The sequence below is a fragment of the Sylvia atricapilla genome, chromosome W (genome assembly GCF_009819655.1).
Source record: "Sylvia atricapilla isolate bSylAtr1 chromosome W, bSylAtr1.pri, whole genome shotgun sequence".
Taxonomy (NCBI): Eukaryota; Metazoa; Chordata; class Aves; order Passeriformes; family Sylviidae; genus Sylvia; species Sylvia atricapilla.
In genome coordinates, this window is record NC_089173.1 from 4868428 (window position 1) to 4880823 (window position 12396).

At 46.7% G+C, this 12396-nt stretch overlaps 1 long non-coding RNA gene across 1 annotated transcript in view; it reads left to right on the plus strand.

The window, feature by feature from the left end:
- The first annotated feature begins 1097 nt into the window (after nt 1-1097).
- The window catches only part of LOC136373344 (uncharacterized), a 42589-nt gene continuing 31290 nt past the window's right edge, over nt 1098-12396 (plus strand). The window contains exon 1 of the long non-coding RNA XR_010745634.1: nt 1098-1223. This is a non-coding gene — a long non-coding RNA (uncharacterized lncRNA). The remainder of the gene's footprint in view (nt 1224-12396) is intronic.

Genomic DNA, 12396 nt, shown 5'->3' on the forward strand with positions numbered 1-12396 from the left:
GGTCTCCTGGCCCGTTTTTAACAGGCTGTACAGCCCGAAGGTCACCCGAGCGCCACCTCCCCCACGCATCTCTCGGCGGAGCCGCAGCTGCGGGAGGGGCTGCGGGTACCGCTCCCAGCATGGTCCCCCCGGCCGCCCGAACTCCAATGGTGGGCGGCCCTCCTCCCACTGCGGGGCCGGCCTCTCACTCTCCGGGGCCGGCCTCTCACTCTCCGGGGCCGTGCCCCCCCCCGGGCAGACTTGGCTGGCCGCCTGGAGCCGCGCCCAGATCCGCGGAGGGACTGCGGGAGGACTGCGGGAGGACTGCAGGTCCCCTCCGCGCGGGTCCGGGTCCGCTTCGCTCGGCCCCTCGGGACGGCGCGAACCCACGCCGTCATCCTCCACGAAATATCTCGTGGAAATCCCACAATGAGGGCAGTCCACTGTGACCGCCCCCTCTCCCCGGTCCAAATGCGCTCTTGGCGCTTCCCGGGCCGGGAATGCACGGGGAGGGGAAGGGACCTTCTGCTGCCGCCTCCACGGCACCGGAGTCGGCGGAGCTGGTAGCGCCGGTCCCGCTGGGCTTCTGCAAGCTCTAAGATCCCCCGCACTCCAACGCCTGCGGGGTGTGGGTACGGGCGGGGTCCGATCAGCGGACCCCGCGCCCTCCTCAGCTGCTGGCGTGAGGAAGGACAGGCTTTCCTCACTCCTGCGCCTACGTGGGGCGGGAATCGGTGTTCCAGCCGGCACCGGAGTGGGGGCTAAATCCCCTCCGCTCCAGCTGCGCGTCCGCGGTGCGGGGACTGGAGAAAAGGCACCATCTCCACTGGGACCTAGCCTGGGAGACAGCATCAGGCTGGAGCCATCCTCTGAAGCCCCAGAACTGGGAGGCTGCATACCGAGCAGCACCTTTTCCAGCCTTTTCCAGGTTGTTAGCAACTGCAAAAAATCCACCCCAGCATCCGCCTTAAACTCGTGCAGTAGGCGGGATCCTAAGATCCACCACTCCAATGTGGAGAAAGCAGCCTGAACAGTGGAGAAAAAAACATGGCTTCTAGCATAATAAAAAAAACTCTAGGAAGTCCTCCCTAGATACAGAGGATCCCTCCTTCTCTAGGACCTCAAACCAGAGGTCCATCACGAGGACATCTTCCGAGGGAGAGGCAGAGGTCATCATCTCTTACCACTTGTTACCTCAGATACACAGAAGGCTGAATTCTTGTCCAACGGAGGGGTCACCACTTGTGACCTCAGACACAGACGGCTGAATTCCTTTCCCACCATCGGGGTCACCACTTGTGACGGAGGGTCACACTTGCAGCTGCTGTTAGGAGCACGAAAGGACGACACAGGCCAGCAGGAGGTCAAGCAGGAAAGCTTCTACTTTATTTTTCTGACTCCATATATATACAAATTTACAGACAGGCCAAGATTGGCTACACAGGTAGCCACCTCTTCGAGCTCATTGGTGACCATCACCATCAATCATCATTCTCCTCCTAGAGAGGAAGAACGTAAACAATTCTAACAATATACATAGTTTACTTGAAGCTGCGTGAGAACAAAATGCAAACAGTGAAAAACAGGCAAACTTGAGACAACATGTGTCAACCCCTACTATCAAATACTTATATCCTCGTGTTCTGGGCAATTCTGCAAAATCTACCTGCCAATAATCTCCTGGTTCTATCCTCATCCAAATTCTTCCTAGCTGTGTCTGTCATCTGGCCACTGGATTGTTCTTTAAGCAAATCTCACGTTTTGACATTACTGATTTTGCCATTGTTTGCATCTGTACCGAGACTATATATCGCTTCAGCGATTTTACCAATGCCTCTGCACCCCAATGACAATCATTATGTCTTATTTGTAAGATTTCTATCATTAGCACGGGAGGTATCACTATTTGCCCTTGTATGGTGACATACCACTCTCCTGCGTTCTTCTGTGCTTTCAGCAGATGTGCCAGTCTGTCATCTTCTATTGTGTATTTTGGCTTGGGTGGTAAATTGAATTGAGAGACATTAAGTTTTGACGGTATCAATGCCATTGTTTTCTGCACTTCCCATGCCACCTGACGGGCTGTCGTATCTGCTTTCAATTCCCCTCATAAATTTTGGAGCTGCCTGACTGATGTGCCTTGCAGTGCATGATTGCTACGTGTTCAGGTTTTTGTACTGCATTTATCAGTTGCAGGACTGCATCTTGATGGTTAATATGTGTCCCTTGGGAGGACAGTAGTCCTCTTTCCTTCCATAATGCTCCATGTACATGCACTACTTCAAAGGCATATTTTTAGTCAGTCCATATATTGACTGCTTTCCCCTCACTCAGTTCTAGTGCTCTGGTTAATACAACCAGCTCTGCCCTCTGGGGAGATGTATTTGGTGATAATGCTTTTGCTTCCACTACTGTGTTAATTGTGGTTACCGCATATCCAGCCTATCTGATTTCATTTTCCACAAAGCTGCTTCCACCTGTGAAGAGTTCCCATTCTGGTTGCTCCAGAGGAGTATCTTTCAGGTCTGCTCTTGCTGAATAGGTATACTCGATCACTTCTATGCAGTCATGCCCTAGTGGACCTTCCTCAGCTGTAGTACCTAGAAACAAGGCTGGATTCAAAAGGTTAGTTGATTTTAGTGTCATATCATCCTGCTCGGTCATGGTTACCTGGAATTTCATCATCCGGCTTGGAGAGAGCCAGTGGCCCCCTTTCTGCTCCAGGACTGTGGTTACCACGTGTGGCACGTAGACATAAATGTGTCTTCCCATTGTGAGCTTCTTGGCTTCTTGTATCAGTAGCACAGTAGCTGCCACTGCCCGCAGACATGAAGGCCACCTGGCACTTATGTTGTCAAGTTGTTTGGAAAAGTAACCCAACAGCTTTTTCCAACTTCCCAATCGTTGGGTCAGGACTCCCAGTGCCAGGCACTGCCTTTCATGTACATACAGCTGAAAGTCTTTAGACAAATCAGGTAACTCTTATGCAGGAGCAGTTGTTAATGCTTCCTTTAATTTCCGGAAGGCCTCCTTTTGTGGTTTGCCCCAGATGAACGGCTGCGTCTTCTGGTCCTCATATGAGGGTTTTGCAATCAGTCCATAGTCCATGATCTGCAGGTAACACCACCTGGTCATTCCAAGGAAAATTCACAGCTCATGTAGATTCTGGGGCTCTGGAATATCACAAATAGCTTGAACATGATTAATACCCAGCCTTCTTTGCCCTTGTGAGATTTCACATCCCAGGTAGATAACAGTCTGTTGGGCAATTTGGGGTTTTTCTCTGGACACCTTATATCCTCCCATTCCCAAGGAATTTAAAATCTCAGTTGGTATCTTTATGCAAGTTGCCTCTTCTTCAGCTGCAATCAGAATACCATCTACATATTGGAGCAATAGGTACTGGTCTCTTGGTACCTGTCCTTCTTTAGTCCAGATTTCCAGCTCCTTTGTCAGCTGACTCCTATCAGTAGTCGAGTCCAGGTGAGCTGGGTCTTTCTTCCACTTCCAGGATGTTCCCACTCAATGGCAAATAGTTTCCTACTATTTTGGCCAAGGGGTATGTACAAAAAGGCATCTTTTAAATCAATTACAGTAAACCATTTATGTATCTCCTTTACAGATGCTAACAATATATAAGGATTGGCCACCACTGGATGAATATCTTTGATTATCTCATTTATGCCCCTCAAATCCTGTATGAGTCTGAACTCATCATTGGGCTTCTTCACTGGGAAAATTGGAGTATTGTATTCTGATTCACACTCTTCTAGAATTTGATACTTTAGGAATTTATCAATCGTCTTTGCTATTCTCTGCCTTCCTTCTGTTTTATAGGATACTGTTTAATCTGTACAGCATTTTCTCCTTCTTTCAATTCTACATGTACTGGCTGTGCTAACTTAGACTTTCCAGGTACATCCGTTTCCCATACAGAGGGAATCACTGCATCTTCTACCTCCTTAGGAATATTGGGGATTGGCTTTTCTTTTATCATTAAAATCTTTCCTGTTTTGGACTCAGATATCCTCATTACAAGTTCACCATTCTCAAAAGTAATTACTGCCTCAAGTGCCACCCATAAATCATGCCCTAAGAGCGGAGTTGTGCACTCAGGCAAATACAAAAATTCATGTGTTAAAACATTATTCTCAAAACTCAAATCTAGGGGTTGCAGGAATGGCCGTGTTTCTTCCCTCCCTGTGGTTCCAATGATTACAGTAAACTTATTCCCAATTTGCCCTTCCATATAGTTCAATACAGAATGTGTATGTAAGAAGGGTAACCTTCTTTCCTTCTAAGCCCAAAGTCACCATGGGCTCGTTTGATCCTGGCTTTCCTTCACATAAGACCATGACTCCAGCTACGCTATCCACTTGGGGCTGACCATTCTGGCTAAACCAGTTTGGGCACTCTCTTTTCTAATGACTTTCCAATAAGTGCATTGATTTATTATTAGTTTTTCACGGCTTCTGCCAAAATCACTTCTATTGCCGCTCCAACCAGTTCTACTACATCCTTGCCCCTGTCCTTTTAAAACTGCCAAAAGACTCTGTCCTTGTTTCTTAGCAGCCTCTTTATCTCTATTGTTATAAACTTTCTAAGCCACCTCAAGTAGTTTGTCCAAATTTCTTAACTCTTGCCCCTCCTGCCTTAGGCCAGGCAGGGGCCAATTTTGACGGGGTCCAATGAAATACCAGGGTTACTGGTTTATCTTTGTCACTCCCACTACTATCCACTTCTTCTGCCCCCTCCCCATGTCTCTTTATCACAGGTATATCTTGGTTATTCCCTGGGGAAGGAAGGGATAGGTGAAGACGACAGAAGAGGGTTCAGGGGGACAGGAGCAGGTGTTGGCAGGGGAAGGGGATAGCTCTGAGGAGAAGCATATTGGGTAGGTGTTAAGTGAGGGAGAGGTAAGAGAATGAGGTGATTGTTTTCAAGGATCACTGTTTTTAACCCTCACTCAGCCAGCCACTCTGGCTTTTCCTGTAAATAAAACAAATCACCATACAGAACTTTATCCCATCTCCCCTCTTGTTTACAGTACTCCATCAGTTGTGATATCAGATTCGGTTCCAAAGATCCATTGTCTGGCCACCTTCGATTATCAGGCAAAACATAACCAGGCCACCATGTACTGCAATAATCAATCAATCTTTCTGTAATTCCTGACCGAAATTTCCAGCTTTCCAGTGTGCTACCAAGCACCCCAAAGGAGAAGCGGGTATAGGGGCATTGCCTCCCATAACCCCCTCTTTTAATCCTTTTAGCTTCTTCATATATTACAGTACATAACACCACTGATGCTGAACCTACAGGGTTTTTGCCCTGTCTAACAGATGGCACCTAGGCAATACCAGGAATTCCTTAGCCCAACCACATGCAGCTTTTGCCACGTCTGACAGGCAGGCACCAGACCAGACCAGAATAAAGCACCTTACCTCTTCTCCAGGGGACGATGTGAGCAGTGGGGGGTCCCGCCTCGATGGGCTCCCCGAGAACTCCTCGGTGCTGGCTGAAGAATGATTGGGTCGAGAGGTCCTCAGCAGCACTCACAGGGTCCCATCTGGGTCACCAAAATGTTAGTGTAGGAAACACATAATCATGGAATGATTATATGAGGTGCTTTATTGAAGAGCTCTGGGAGTGTCAGAGTCTGTCCAAGGATGTGATATGCCTCACGACCGTCTCCAATGATTGAGGACGGAGACCCCAGACTCTGAAAGGAGCCCTGGCCTGGCTGAGGCAGAATGTTTGCCAAGTCTTGGAGGACTGATATGCATCTCCATGAGAATGGAGTGCAAGAACAATGGAACTGGTCACAGTGGACTGAGCCAAGGCTACTGGCCCAAACTGGTCCGCCCGTACCAGAGTACAGCAGGTACGGTGTGCAGCTTGTCCCTGAGCACCCAACCTCGATGCAGGTGGCTCTGGCTTTGGCTCTTTGACTCTCCTTTGTCCTACCTTGATGCAGGTGGCTCCTGCTTTGGCTCTGGGCCCCTTGCTTTGCCTCAACACAGGTGGCTCCTGCTTTGGCTTTGTGCCACTCACTTTGGTCCCCGCCTTGACCAACCTATAAAACCCTGGAGACCCCTGCTCACTTTTGTGATCACCCCACTGGAGAAGATTGCGTCTATAGGCATCTCGGCCTTGAAGACTCATCCCTCCACGTTGGTAGCTATAATCCTCTTACCCTCTTTTCTATCTTTCTTACTATTCTCTATTTTCTCACCCCACTATCGCATTTTGGTGGCACTAAATAAAGGTGCATTTTTTGTTGTATTAACTTGGTTGTCCCCCTCTGTGTCTTTTGCACTCTGAGATCCTAAAACGAACCATCAGGTTCCCCGCATATGTTTGCGGACCCTGACAGGGAGTCCGGGTACAGACCCAAATCCAACTCCAACAAGGGCTCAAAAAGTATACAGTCCTATACCCTTTTGTTATAAAACTCTATGTTAGTCATTAAGCCTCCCATTGTTCTATTGTATACACCCAAGCATGAATTTTGGTAAATATCTTCCCTTGTGATTTTCACAATTCTGATTTAAGGTAATAATCAAGTTCAGCTACCAACAATCGTTACAATTATATCACCTATCATATGATAATTAGGTACAGTTTCACCTGACCTAGTAGAGAATAACTTTATTTCCTAGATACATAGGCCTAAGTACAAATTGTCCTAATACTCCCTCTCCCCTGATTACCCAGGCAAAATTATACTTTATTTGGTTAAAACAATAGCATGAAAGCCACATCCTGGTTGCAGTGAAGCTGAGGTTCTATTCCCCAGCTTTGCAGCTGCAGAAATATTTTTAATTTAACCCTATACACTATCAGACCCACCTTAAAAGTTATCATGGACTCTAGTGTGGTGGGTCCCTGGTATAACAGGAAGTCCTGACAACCCTAACAATCCATTGCCATTATCTTCTGGACTTCCTCCTTCTGAAGATCCAGCTGTCTCTCTGGACATTCCTGCTTCCAGTGTCCCTTTGCCCTGCGGATAGCACACTGATTCCTTCCCAACTGTTGTTTGGGTTGGCTCTCCCCTGCTGAGGAGGGAATGCTTCTGCCACTTCCTTGTAGCCGACCCCATCCCTTCTATCCCAGGGTGTTACCAAAATATCAGAAAATCGTATAGCAGTAGTTATGCTAAGGCTTCTTGGCTAGCATTAGGGCACTAGGCCTTGGGAAGGTAGCCTGGGAATGTGCTGGGTCTGTGGAAACAATAATCAAAGGGAGTAGCAAAGCATGAAGAACATGCTGAAAGGGAAAACCGTCTTAAAGATAAAGTTTGAAATATTACTAGGAGGGGGTCTAGTGACGGGGAAAAGTAAATTTTGGTAATTAACCTATAGTTTTGAACAAGACAAGCATGTAGAATTTATTACTTTAGAAGTCTGTTACCTAGTAGATGAACGTCATTGCTTTATCAAAAATTTTTCTGTTTGTAATCTTTGTAAAAAGGTATAAAAACCTGAGTCTTGATGAGGGTCTTTGGGAATCCTGATTTGGGACGTTGGTCCCCAGGACCCCGGGCCCCCGAATAAAGCACGACATAAACTGACTCCTTGTTAGTTTGTGTTTCACTTCGTTCCGGGCAACAGTTTTCTGGCGACCGCGGCAGGACTCCAAAGGCTGCTGGGGCGGTTCGCGAGCTGATCAACTCCACGCCGGCACCAGGTGATTTCTGGGGAGACATCAACCTGTGCCCGACCCCGCGCCTGACGGACGACTGTGAGGTAAGCCCGACAAGTGCTTTATTCCTCTGATAAGGGTGTCGCCCTATAAGACGGGAGAGTAATTCCCGCAGGGCTGGGTAAAAAAAAAAAAAAGACGTCTGTGGTTGTGGTAAAAGCCTAGGCGCTGGCCGTAAGACACGGCAAGGAAACTGTGCAGGACCAGCACTTGCCGCTCGTAGTGACGAGAAAAGGCAAGAATTGGTGGAATTGGTGGAATAATCAAGTTGTGTGAGTGAGATAATAAAATTGTGAGTGAGTGTTTGTTGATTAAGTGTGTCATGATGCCGTTTAAAAATTTCAAAGCATTGGCGTCCGTAGGTATGGAGATCCCCGATGATTCTCCGCTTGGATGCTTGCTGAAAAATTGGAAAGTGGGTAATTTTGGGCAAGAACTGTGCAAAAAGAAATTAATGGACTATTGTAATTATGTTTGGCCACAATATGAGACTGGGGGAATGCAATGGCCCCGGAATGGTACTTTGAATTCTGATATTATTACTCCTTTGATGCACTTTTTGCGGAATAATGAGAAATGGGATGAGATACCGTATTTGGATTTGTTTTATTATTTGCAAGGAAAGCCGGAGTGGCAGAAAGAGTGTGGTTTGTTGGTGTTGAACGTTACTGCAGATGACAAATGTTTAGGTTGTAAAAGCAGGGAAAATTGTAAGTGCTGTTCTGTCACATTCAATGAACCTGAGGAGGATGTTTCAATGCTGGTAGCACCCAGTTCTCCTCCTCTGGAATCTTCAGACGAGGGGGATTCAGAGGAAGAGGACGGTAGAGAGAAAATGAGGGAAAAGGAAAAGCCTAGAACTCCTTTATCGGAAAGGACCAGGAGAGGTCGGGTAGGAGGGAAAGGGGGGAGGATGGTACAACCCTCTTTGATGGCTCCTTTGCGAGAAGCGGTAGGACCACAGGGGGACAGGATAATGGTAAAAGTGCCCTTTTCCCCGAATGATTTAATGATTTGGAAGCAATCAGCTGGTTCGTATCGCGAGGACCCGGATCGGGTCGCACAAGTGGTAAAAATGGTTATAAAGACTCAAAACCCTGACTGGAATGATTTGCAGGTATTGTTAGATACAGTTATGGACTCCACTGAGAAAGAAATGGTATTTAGAGTAATGTCTGAAAAGGCTCGGGAAATGCTACGATTGCGGGTACCGGATGGCACTTTAAATGATTTAGTGCCCAGGGAGGATCCGGAGTGGGATCCCAATTCGACCGGAGGATACCAGAGGTTGAAGGCTTACCAGGAATTATTGATTGAAGGGGTACGGGCGGGGATCCCGAAAACAAATTGGTCAAAGTTGTATTCGGTGCGGCAGGAAAAGAACGAGTCCCCATCGGCTTTCCTGGAACGGTTGAAAGAGGTTGCTAGGCGATTTACTAATTTAGAAGTAGAGGAGGAATCAGGGAAGTTACAGCTGGCATTGATATTCATAGGACAGTCACAGGAGGATATAAGGAAGAAATTACAAAAGTTGGAAGGGGAAGAAACTCGGAATTTGGAGAAATTGTTGGAAGTGGCGTGGAAGGTGTATAATAATCGTGAAAAGGAAACTGCTAAAAGACAGCAAGCTAGCATGTTGACTGTGTTGCAGCAAGCTGCTGAAGGAACTTTCCGACGGGGAGGAAGAGGCCGCGGTAGGGGCAGAAGAGGAATGGGTATGGTGGCAAATGGTGGGAGAGGGGGATTTGGAATGGCAGGGCAGACTGGGGGACGATCGAGACTGGGATTTGACCAGTGTGCCCTATGCAAAAATCGAGGACATTGGAAGAATGAATGCCCCCTTAATGGAGGTATGGGAGATAGCGGGGTGGTGTCCATGGGGAGTCCGGGCCAACTGAGTGACGGGAGTCCTTTCCAAAGAGGACCGCAAGGTGTTGCTCAAGCCTTTATGATGGGAAGCTATCAGAATCAAAGCTGACTAGACCGGGATTTAAAGGTGATTCTGGAAATAGAGGGGGAACCACTGGAATTTCGGGTAGATACGGGAGCCACATACTCAGCTATAAACACACAGGTCGGGCCATTAAGTGATTCTAAAATCCAAGTGGTTGGGGTAACAGGTCAAATAGAAGAACGACCATTTTTGTGACCTGTGGACATTAAATTTGGGGGGAAAGAATTTGACCACCAGTTTTTGTATATGCCCAATAACCCTGAATCTTTATTAGGAAGGGTCTTGCTGTCTGTGTTGCAAGCAAAAATAACATTTGAAAAAGGAAGGGCGAAATTAGAAATACCAGAAGAAAACATATCTAAATTGTTTTTGGTTAGGGAAGTGGAGTCAGTAGAAGTCCCCAAAGAAATAGAGTTGGCTGTGGTCCCCTGGGTATGGGAAACAGGTATCCCGGGAAAATCTAAGGCTGCACAACCAGTAGTAGTGGAATTAAAAGAAGGAGCCAGCCCGGTAAGAATAAAGCAATATCCTTTAAAATTGGAAGCAAAGAAAGGAGTGGCCCCGATGATATCCCAATTCCTGACCATAGGTATTTTGCAGGAATGTGAATCTGAGTTTAATACTCCCATTTTCCCGGTAAGAAAACCGAATGGTAAGTATAGGTTAGTCCAGGATCTAAGGGTCATTAATAATATCACTAAGGACATTCATCCAGTGGTGGCTAATCCTTATACCTTGTTAACATCTGTGTCAGAAAAATTTCAGTGGTTCTCAGTAATTGATTTAAAGGACGCGTTCTTCTGCATCCCTGTGGCATTTCAAAGCAGGAAATATTTTGCTTTCGAGTAGGAAGACCCAGAGACAGGGAGGAAGAAACAACTCACTTGGTGTCGCCTGCCTCAAGGATTCAAAAACTCACCTACAATATTTGGGAATCAATTGGCTCGGGAATTAGAAGAATGGAAGACAACACAGGTAAAGGAGTCACCTTTATCATTTGTGATTTTGCAATATGTAGATGATATTTTTCTCGCTACTGCAGATAAGGAGATTTGTTTGAAGTTGACCATCGATCTGCTGAACATGCTAGGTCAGGCTGGATACCGGGTGTCCAAAGAAAAAGCGCAACTGGTAAGACCACAAGTTATCTACTTAGGATGTGAAATTTCTCAAGGAGTGCGTAAGTTGGGGGTCAATCGAATTCAGACTATCTGTGCTATCCCGACCCCACGAAATCATCAAGAATTGAGGTCATTCTTGGGAATGGTGGGGTGGTGCAGGTTGTGGATCCCTGATTTTGGATTAAAGGCCAAACCTCTCTACGAGGCTGTGAAAAATCCCGAACTGAAATGGGGCAAGATTGAGGAAAAAGCATTCCAGGCCCTCAAACAGGCACTGAGAGAAGCTCCGGCACTGGGATTGCCTGACCTCAATAAAGATTTTCAACTCTATGTGACTGAAAGGCAGAAATTGGCATTGAGAGTGCTCACCCAAAAATTGGGATCATGGAAACGCCCGGTAGGATACTTTTCCAAACAATTGGACTCAGTTAGTGCTGGATGGCCAGGATGCTTGAGAGCAGTGGCCGCAACGGTACTATTGATACAGGAAGCCAGGAAATTAACTCTTGGAAGAAAAATGGAGGTATACGTTCCCCATATGGTGTTGACTGTTTTAGAACAAAAAGGGGGGCATTGGTTATCCTCGAGTCGGATGTTACAATACCAGGCATTGCTGAGAGAGCAGGATGATATTGAATTAAAATCGACTAATCATCTTAACTCAGCAGAATTCTTAAGAGCAGAAGAGGAAACTGGAGAACTGGCACATGACTGTGTGGAAGTCATTGAGCAAGTATATGCCAACCGAAAGGACTTAAAAGATGAGCCCTTGGAGAATCCCGATTGGGAACTGTTCACGGACGAATCAAGCTTTGTGGAGAATGGAACCAGGTATGCTGGGTATGCGGTGGTCACCTTGCAACAAGTGATAGAGGCCAAAGTTTTGCCTCCTGGGACCTCGGCCCAGAAGGCTGAAGTCTGGGCCCTAACACGTGCTCTCATATTAAGTCAAGGGAAGAGGGTAAACATATGGACAGATTCTAAATACGCCATTGGGGTGGTACATGTACATGGTGCCCTTTGGAGAGAGAGGGGCCTGCTGAATTCCCAAGGATCATTAATTAAACACCGGGAAGAAGTAAAAGCTCTTTTAGAAGCTATTCATAAGCCACAGGCTGTTGCGGTGATGCATGTGAGAGGACACCGAAACGAGGAAGGGAAAGCATTCCAAGGGAACCAGTTGGCAGACCGGACGGCCAAGCAGGCAGCCCGAGAGGTATGGACTCAGTTGGTATTACTGCCCACACGAATCAATCCAGCCACACCGTTTATGGATCAACGACCCCTCTACTCGCCAGATGATGAAAAATTGGCAGCATTTGTTCAAGCTCGGAAAAATTTAAGAGGATGGTATGTAACTTCTACTGGACAGGTGGTACTGCCTCAGAGGATCATGAAAACAGTTTTGGAAATAGAACATAATAAATGCCATTGGGGAGCAGAGGCGCTGACAAAATTCTTTAAAAATGAGATAATCTCTAACCAGATGCTAACAATGGCTAAAAGGATCAATGCTATGTGCCCTTTGTGTATTAAGAACAATCCGGTGGTAAGAAAACAGGTGCAAATGGGTAAAATACAAATTGGACCACAGCCTGGAGACTATTGGCAAGTAGACTTTTCTGAGTTACCTAA